Source organism: Pholcus phalangioides, unplaced genomic scaffold (genome assembly GCF_987345545.1).
Source record: "Pholcus phalangioides strain wild (caught in Gottingen) unplaced genomic scaffold, Ppha-v1.0 ptg000015l_1, whole genome shotgun sequence".
Taxonomy (NCBI): domain Eukaryota; kingdom Metazoa; phylum Arthropoda; class Arachnida; order Araneae; family Pholcidae; genus Pholcus; species Pholcus phalangioides.
The window spans coordinates 105,105,832-105,112,563 of NW_028301608.1; positions in this window are offsets into that span (position 1 = coordinate 105,105,832).

Here is a 6,732-nt window from a genome sequence, read left to right on the forward strand (position 1 = left end):
GAACTTAAATAAACCGTCAAAAATATGCACTTATCTTGAAAATTCTTTGATTTTATGCATTTATATGCATTAATGCTAAAAAAGGCCAAAATATGCAGATGCATATGCACATATGCATTTGCATATAATCCGGGCTCTAATGGTTATTATTAAACCTTATTCCAGTGGCTATACTCTTTACATATCAAGGCGTCTTGGCATCGAGCTTATAGGGGTCATTCAAGTATTACGTCAGCATCGGGGGGAGGGGTTTCGGATTTGCTGACTTTTGATGACAAGGAGAAGGGGGGGGGAGGGGTTTGAAGGTTGCTTATGTCATCAACCACCCTTTTCGAAGATATGAAATATTCTAGCTGCTGACGAAATTTTGTTTTCTGGGGTGGGTGGGGGAGTCGAAAATGGCAAAAAAATCTGCTGACGTAATACTTGAATGGTTTCCACCTTGGCAGTGCTGATTTACATATTCATTGCCAACTGGGCTGGCGCCAGGTATTAGGTGAAGAGGCGGCCGCCTAGGGCAGCATGATTACATGGGCGGCATTTTTTTACGGCAGATTTATTAGGTGACGGTGTCTTCACTTTCGAAAATTTTTACGCATCGAAATAATTTTGAACGGAAAGCACGAGTGGATAAGTACAGGTAAATACAATATTTTTCAGTGTTGAAATGCTATTCAACTCTTTGTTATATATTGAATGTTTAATTCATATCTCAACACACCTCCTTCCTTGCATTGCCAGAAAGTGAGTCTTCTTTTTAATCGAATCCCCCAACTCAAGTCTGTATCCCTTGTTCATATTCTGACAAATGCCTCTTTCAGCGAACACCGTGATAGAAGAATCTCTAGTGCGGTACTGTTTCAGCTCCGGACTGCTCATTTTTATATGCCTATATCTGTTCTTTCTATCAGAGGTTTCCAACGTAAAGTTTCTCGCGGAACCCTCGATGGTAATGAGGCTGTTCTACAGAACTCGAACAAATGTTTGAATATTTATCCAAAAAACGTATGTCCCTACTGCCGTCCCAAAAACACCATAGCCCTACGGCGAAATGAAAGAGGGCCTAGGCACGCAGCACCGCTTAATTTAAATATTTGTTATCATAAATCATTGTGCCAGATCTTATCTTTGACGCTCCTATTCAACTGAGGTCCCTGCATGGCCCCTCCGGGGGGGGATGCACATGATGAGCACCAAGATGCTCGCAGCATGAAGGAACATTTCTATTATTGCACCAAATAAAATGTGGTGTGCCCTTTAACTGTTTTTCTCCAGATTGGGGCACATAGTCGTTTATTTCACTAGCATAGCATTGTTTCTCTGCTCACAGAATTTCGATATCTGTGCGGAATGAAAAATAACATGCCGCGTTACATAACATAGGGAACTTTTTAAGCTCAGCAAAAAAACACTGCGTACATGGAAGCATTCTCAGACTCTAAACATCTTAATTTTGTAAACTTTCTCCCATGAAAAAAAATGGTGCCTTTCTCAGGCACTTTTGTCCATAACCAATAAACGGATAAAAATAAAATTTCATCAGCAAAAATATTCCTTCTAGAAAATATTGAAAACAATTATACAGCATAGTATTATATTACATGAGAGAAAAACATCAATGATTCAGAACTCCTTGCGCCACCTGTCAAATAACACTGCTACAATTCTTCGATTGAAATTAGCGACAGGGTTTTGATTAGTTTACCGCATGAAAAAAAGCAATATGATATTAGTTAATATCGTATAAGCAATTATATTAGTTAAATTATCAAGTTTGCCTTGAAATTTTAACAGTTATTAGTTGTGTACGGTAAAAACGTTGATAAAACTCGCAAACAGTAATTATTCTCCAGTTTCTCAGGCCTCAAAACGTGCTGCATTACTGAGCTGTATAATCTCTGTCTGTCATAGTATAATACTTTTGTACTTTTATTTTGCTATCGCATTTATTGATCAACTCTATTGCATAAAGTAACATCTTGGTTAAATATTCATGGCTAATCTTGCATTGTACCAATTAGTATAATCTCGGATATTTAGTATTCTGATGGTAGCATTTATCGGACCGTATATTTGTGGGTTTTTTTCCTTTCTATAACATACAAGCACTTCATATCTACACAAACTTGTCTATAACCCCCTTCATAGCCAGCGAGGGCAATCTGTAAGTCGCCAGGCAGTCCCCTCGGGCTGGGCAGTGACGAGAAAAATTAAATTCTGTCTCTCTGCTAATAATTCTGTCTGTAATGCTAATATCAAAACAGTTTTATTTGATACGTAGCGGAAGGGGTTCTAGTTCATTGATGTCTTCCCCACATGTAAATACAAAGTGATTCTAAATTCACGGGACAAACTTTAAGAGATGATAACCTAAACCAGCATTTTTGATCATAGAATGTTCGTTCGAGGGTGTTTTTGGAGAGTGCACAACAAGCACTTCACCAAAAACATACATCATATTTTTCCGGCGGATTTTCTGCGATATATGCCATAAACCATTCGAAGGTGCATAAGGTGCATATGCACCTTCGGATTGGATTGGAGTTTGTTCTTTAATTGGTGCAAGGACCCATCAAGGTTATGCTGCTCGAAACAATGATCAAGCGGTATAATGACCGATGGTAAAATTTACATTATTAAAGTTGCACCATGAGAAGGCCTACCACCTTACAATACCCTGCACCCAGGTCACGAGAGAGGGGCACATTGAGTTTGGGGAGCACAAGGATTCACTTTGCCCTGGGAAATTTTGAGTTAATAACTTTCAAAAAGCATTTTAAATTGACAGAAAAAGATAAATTTAGCATACAGTGTGTGTATAACGGTATTTTCCTCAGATATTTTATTTTTTACCGAAATATCTGGAAATACTTTTAATTCTTTTATCCTTTTGGCACGGGGCCCCTATGCTCTCTCTTGCGTACTACGCTTCTAGCCCCAAACGTATGAACTCAGGGCTGTTACTTCGTTAGAAAATTTAGCAACGACGTATAAATAAAAAGGTAGGAGAAACTTACCTTTAAAAAAGGAAAAATGTGAGGAGAGCTATTATTTTATTTTCAATAAATAAATTTTTTCTTCGGGATCAGAATAAATATTAATTAATCAATTTTCATGTTTTCTCATAAAAGTGCGTAAAAGCATATGTGATACTGAATTGAATAAGATTTTCCTTCAAATTAGTAAATTTTATGTTGAGTAAATTTTAATTCGCCGTAATATACATTTACTAAATTGCTGAATTAATCCTTTGAAGGGCAGACATTTTTCCAAAAACCCATAGGAAAAAATGTAAACAGGTGGGGTCCCGTTGAGGGCCCAACAGTCTCCTTCAAAGAAGAATTATTATATTGATTTGATATATTTACCCTCATCAGGACGTTTTTATTTAGGAAATTCTATTACGACATCTTAAATAATGAACATTACCCCCTCCTACCCTTTAGGAACTTTCAAGACAGTCGTATCTTATAAGTGATAAATATTATTTATCACTTCAAAAAATATTATTCACCTCAGGTGGCAGAATTCCTAGTACCGGCCCTGATTGCCAATAATATAATGTTTCAGAACTCGTCATGTTTTTATGATCAGTTTTTATTCACATTATCAAATGCCTCATTATCATCGGCTGAAGTTGGTTTTCTGCCGTTTTCCAACTTTTCAGAGAGCCGGTCGTTTATTTGAAAAAAATAACAGGCAGATCGTCAACACGATACTTATATATGAAAGTTCAGACAAAATATGGAAGATGATGGCAGCACCAGTATAACACGGAAGCGCCCGAGTGGTGTCATGGTAAGATGCCCGTTTACCGCCATGAAGGGTTCGGTCCGGGGGGAAAGAACATAGGTAACAAGTTCCTTTTCGACGAATCTGAGGCGACCACAAATAGATGGCACCGTCATTTCCGACCCAACTGTATCGGTAGTAAGTTGCTGGATAGCGATACGACTGGAGATAGTGTGCGGTAAAGTATCTGTAACAGTATACTATGAACAAGCATAACTCTGACAAGATATGTACGTTAGGGGCCATGCATACACATACAACATGTTTCTGCGGGTAACCAATTAGATATTTAGATATTTCCCAGGCTTTGAAATTACGCATATGAGGTACACGTACGATTAAGTAGTAATAATCTCATTATCAGTGTTTCTCAACCAAAGGGTCGCGTTCTGGTACTGGGTTCTGACCAATGTTTGCCACTACGCATCTAGATGCGGGATTCACTCATCAAAATTCGATTTTACTCCTCTGAATTTCATTGAAAAGTGAAAATAGTCCTTCAAGGGTTTTTCAAATTTAGGTTTATCTTTAAAAAAATTTCCCTATTTTTAATCAGTTAAAATTTTGGAGAGGAGTGAAATTACTCTTCAAAGTTATTTTATCGAATAACAGTGAAAAAGAACAGTATTATGCAACATGCAAGAAACATCATTGAACTGGAGCTTCTGCTGCCACCTGTCATGTAAAAAACACAACTGTTATAATATTTCGATTAAAATTGGTGACCGGTTTTTGACTGATGTGCTGCTGCAAGAGGTTCTACAACAACATGGTATGATATTATTAAATACATCTATAATACCACTACTACTAAACCACACATGCACCACGTCCATATTCCCTTTGCGGAACCTCTAACGAATTGGCACATGTTTGAACGTACGTGTACGTGTAGTGAAACCTGACGTGATGTTTGTTTCTATATAATGCTTGTTATATGTAGTGCTGCCATTTGCTTTTCTAACTATGAGTGAAGTGTAATGATTGAATAATTTATCGTTGTAGGCCTGTTGCTCTCTGTGGCGAGACTTTTTAATGGGGGAGATCGGCTCGCATTTGCGCCTCGAAGTTGGGAACCACAGGAAACCAACTTCAGCTGACCGCCACTGTGGTGACGATGGGGTTCGAACCCGCATCCTTGCGATGAGAGTCTGTCGCTATGACCACTGAACCACCACAGCGGCTAGCTATAATACTCTGGCGTTGCCCGGGTTTTCTACAATGAGAATTTTTGGATCACGTGATATCTCCCTCTTTCTTTGAAGGACATACAAACCAATATGGCGGCGCCTTCCTGCGCGACTCATGAAAGAAACATATATAAATTTAAAGAAACGTAGAAATGAATATGCCGGGTGTTTCAAAAAGAATTATCAGATTTAAAAAAGCCAGAACTATTCAACTATTCAGCTTTTAATCCGCTTTGATCGAATAATGTATAGGTAGAAAGAGGGAAATCTCGAGTTTCACGAAATTGCCGACAGGTAGCGCTGAAGTTCTTCCTTCGGCCGTCACTTCAGTGTTTGTCAAGATTGGCTTTTCCCACAGTTGGAAAACCAATTCGGATGACTTCATTTTCCAGCAAAGCGGGGCGTCACCACAATTGGAGCTTGGACGTTCGAGAATTTTTGAACAATCGCATCCCTAAACGACAGATCGGCTGCACGGGACCTGACGATTCAGTTGAACATCATTAGCCTAAAAGATCGCCGGACCTCACAGTGTGCGATTGCTTCTTGTGAGGGTTTATAAAAGACTACGTTTATTTGGCTTCTCCCTTCCAGCTACATTAGCCGAACTGAAGATACGCATAACAGCAGCCTTGGAAGCAGTGGATGCAAACATGCTCGCAAAAGTTTAGGACGAATTTGACTACCGTATAGACATACCGTATATACTCGTGTATAAGCCGACTCGTATATAAGCCGACCCCCCCCCCCCACTTCAGGACCACCAAAACCGCAATAAATTGAAAACCCGTGTATAAGCCGACCCCAAAAAAATCAGTGCATTTAAGGGAAAAAAATTCTTATATTTTTATGCAAAATGAATAGCTTCCGGAAATTTACAATAGAAAATGATTGAAACTTTTTAATCCATTTCCTCGGAGTCTCCAAGCTCATCGTAATCGATCATATCATCATAGGGGGTGCGGCATCTTCGTTTTTATCTTCATCTGGGCTGGCATCGCCATTGTCACTTTCAGAGGATATCATCTTCAGTTTCGTCCATCGTATTGCTGATGCAACAGTTTTTGAAGGATCGGATGATAATTTCGGTGGAAACAGAATTCCACGCCATTCTCGTGTACCCATTGGCACACTAGGCTAATGTCAGGTTTCTTCCAGGCACCACCTTTTTGTAGTTGCTTTATCATCGGGACTCATCCATTCGATCCAGAAATTTCTCAGTCTTTGAGAGGCTTGTTGATGCTCACATCTAAAGGCTTCACAATCGACGTTAGCCCACCTGGTATAAAAGCCAATGATATTTTCGATTTCTTTGCCTCGGCTTTGACATTATCGGTTCTGTGGGGTTTGAACATATCCCATACCAATAATGCCGGTTTCTCGAACACTGCTCCGGGCCTTTTGTTCCATATTTCCTGGATCCATTGTAGAATGCCCTTTTCATCCATCCAGCCCTTTTCCTGGGCTTTCACGATCTTTCTTGGTGGGAACTTCATGTTCGAAGGAATTTTCTTCCTTTTGAAAATCACAACTATAGGCAATTTCCTTCCATCGGCCATGCACGGTAGCACGACCGTAAATCGTGTTTTTTCGTGCCCAGTTGTAAGTTTAACACTGTGCCAGTGTTCTAACAAAGATGGTTTTTTCCCCCGAGTTCATCAACAGTTCTATTGCTTGAAAAATCGAAAGTAACTGGAGTTTCGTCCATATTACCGATTTGTGACAGTTCAAATCTATGTCTTTTTCGCAG